This window comes from Capra hircus, chromosome 15 (assembly GCF_001704415.2).
Source record: "Capra hircus breed San Clemente chromosome 15, ASM170441v1, whole genome shotgun sequence".
Classification (NCBI taxonomy): domain Eukaryota; kingdom Metazoa; phylum Chordata; class Mammalia; order Artiodactyla; family Bovidae; genus Capra; species Capra hircus.
The window spans coordinates 74,849,629-74,853,056 of NC_030822.1; positions in this window are offsets into that span (position 1 = coordinate 74,849,629).

Genomic DNA, 3,428 nt, shown 5'->3' on the forward strand with positions numbered 1-3,428 from the left:
ACCAGACCACCTTACCTGCCTCCAGAGAAATCTGTATGCAGGGCAAGAAACAATAATTAGACCCAGACGTGGAACAATGGACTGGTTCCAAATTGGGAAAGGAATATGTCAGGATTGTATATTGTCTCCCTGCTTATTAACTTATATGAAGAGCCCATCAGGCAAAATGCCAGACTGGATGACTCACATGGTAGATTCAAGATTGCCAGGAGAAATATCAGCAACTTCAGATATACAGATGATACCATTCTAATAGCAGAAATTGAAAAGGGACTAAAGAGCTTCTTGATGAGGGTGAAAGAGGAGAGTGAAAAAGTTGGCTTAAAATTCAACATTCAAAAAATGGAGACCTTTGTATCCAGTCCCATCACTTCATGGCAAATAGATGGGGAAAATTGGAAACAGTGGCAGATTTCAGTTTCTTGGGCTCTAAAATCACTGTCAATGGTGACTGCAGCCATGAAATTGGAAGGTGCTTGCTCCTTGAAAGCAAGCTATGACAAATGCAGACAGTGTAATAAAAAGCAGAGACATCACTTGCCAACAAAGGTCCCTATAGTCAAAGCTATGGCTTTTACAGCAGTCATGTATGGATGTGAGAGTTGGACCATAAAGAAGGCTGAGCACCGAAGAATTGATGCTTCCAAACTGTGGTGTTGGAGAGGGCTCTTGAGAGTCCCTTGGACTGCAAGGAGGTCAATTCAATCAATCCTAAAGGAAGTCAACCTTGAATATTCATTGGAAAGACTGATACTGAAGCTGAAGTTGTGATACTTTGGCCACCTTATGCAAAGAATTGACCCATTGGAAAAGATTCTGATGCTGGGAAAGATTGAGGGCAGGAGGAGAAGGGGACAAAAGAGGGTGAGATGGTTGGATGGCATCAGCGACTCAATGGACACGAGTTTGCGCAAATCCAGGAGATAGTGAAGGACAGTGAAGCCTGATGAGCTACTTTCCATGGATCACTAGTATCACACATGACTTAGTGAATGAAAAACAAGAACATAATATTATGCATTATATAAAATATAATAATACCATGTAGTATATAGTTTATACATATAATTGTAACCCTTTTTAATTTCTTCATTTGTCTCCTATATTGAGTATAAAATCATGTCCAGAGTTAAATAATGCAAAAGCTGAATAGTAAAAATAGACTGCTTCTTAGAAATTACAAAGAAGTAAACAAGGATGCTTATGTTGTGATGTTTTTGTTATCCTTGTGGAGTGCAGAGTATGAGGAGTGGAACCTAGGGAGAAACAAAGACTAAAGATGTAAGTAAGAAGCTGGATGATGGGGAACATGGAAAAATATCCAGCTAGACTGAGGATAAATTGAGTAAAACAGTTTCATGGATGGAGGTCTGAAAATGTGGGCTGCTCTGTCCCAGTCAGAAGCAGAAGACTTGACAGCTTGTGTTGACCTCTGATTCTTCCAAAGTGAGTCATGGATTCCTGAGAGAATCATAAACTTAGTTTTGCAGTTGTGTGGAGGTTAGGGCAAGGAAGAGTATCTTTCTGTCTTGTGACTGGAGTTAGAATGACATACTCCTACAATGATTTTTTAGGGCCATAAAAATACCAAAAACTGCCTGGAACTGCATCCTCCACATGTCTCCCAAGTCCCTCATGCACTCAAATCTGATCTTTCAGAAAGAAATCACATTACTTGTACATTCTGCTATTTAAATTTCCGTATGTTTTAATTTTTTTCTTTCTTTTTTTTAGTTTTTTAATTTTAAAATCTTTAATTCTTACATGTGTTCCCAAACATGAACCCCCCTCCCAACTCCCTCCCCATAACATCTCTGTGGGTCATCCCCATGCACCAGCCCCAAGCATGCTGTATCCTGCGTCAGACATAGACTGGCGAATCAATTCTTACATGATAGTATACATGTTAGAATGCCGCTCTCCCAAATCATCCCACCCTCTCCCTCTCCCTCTGAGTCCAAAAGTCTGTTATACACAGCTGTGTCTTTTTTCCTGTCTTGCATACAGGGTCGTCATTGCCATCTTTCTAAATTCCATATATATGTGTTAGTATACTGTATTGGTGTTTTTCTTTCTGGCTTACTTCACTCTGTATAATTGGCTCCAGTTTCATCCATCTCATCAGAACTGATTCAAATGACTTCTTTTTAACTGCTGAGTAATACTCCATTGTGTATATGTACCACAGCTTTCTTAACCACACTATTTGAATATCCTATTGATGGTTTAGAACTTCACTCAATATTAGGAAGTTCTGTTTGGCCTTAGAGTTGGTTACTTTTTATGATGATTGTTAACAATAAGACATCTTTCTTTATGGTTAGTACATAGAGATCCTAATTATGCTGTTTAGACACCTAACTCTTAAGAATTAATAGTGATTTAATCTGTTTCCTGATTTCTAGAGCATGTGGTCAGATATGAATATGCTTAGAAACCACCTTTCAATATTGTTCTTGACCTTTTTGGATGTTATGATGGAAAAAATTGAAATGATTCCTACTTCTGAGAAAATAACAAACTAGTGGAAAGAAACAGAACAAGAGCAAGTTAAAATACTCCATATTAAACAACAAACAAGAAAATCTTACAAATGTGAGATATGTTTTATTTCATAAAGCCAAATGATTAAAAGCATCCACACTCAATATTATAAAATACTTACCACTCATAATTCTTACAAAACATTATTATTCTAGTGCTCTGAAGTTGTTTAGGAAACAGATCAGATGTGGTGGCTACATATAGACAGTTGGCAAGATATGAACTTGATATTTAGATTGCCCATTTGGCTTTGAAATTAGTTTCCAAGACTCACACCATACATAGGGAATTACAGTTTCTTGATTTAAGTTTTGCCTTTTCAGAAAGCCATGGGAATGATTCTGATCCTCTGTCAAATCTGAGAACTATATCTCAAAGTTGCTGAATGCCATATCTAGAAGACACATAATGAGTTTGTAATCAATCCAAGCTTTTGAACTATCTGTCTTCCAAAGATTTGAGTGGTCCATTCCTCATTGTGTTCTGCATTTTCTTGTTATATACCTTCCTGGAATCTTAGGACTATGTGAGGAGGGAAGAATTTATGACTACCCCATCACTAAGCCATTTTCAAAGCCACCCAAGGACGCCCTACAAATACACTCACTCTAAGGTTATCTCTGAGCCCCATTAAATCATTCCAAGTCTCATTTCTTCATTTCATGAAGGAAAAATAACTTCTACCCGGTGTACAGCTGTGAGGTTCACTGAGCAGATCCATTTCTTAGAATGACAGGCAGCAGCTAGTGGTGATTCCAGAGTACTACATCTTCCCTGAAAGTCACTCAGTCCTGTCCGACTCTTTGTGACCCCATGGACTATACAGTCCATGGAATTCTCCAGGCCAGAATACTGGAGTGGGTAGCCTTTCCCTTCTCCAGTAG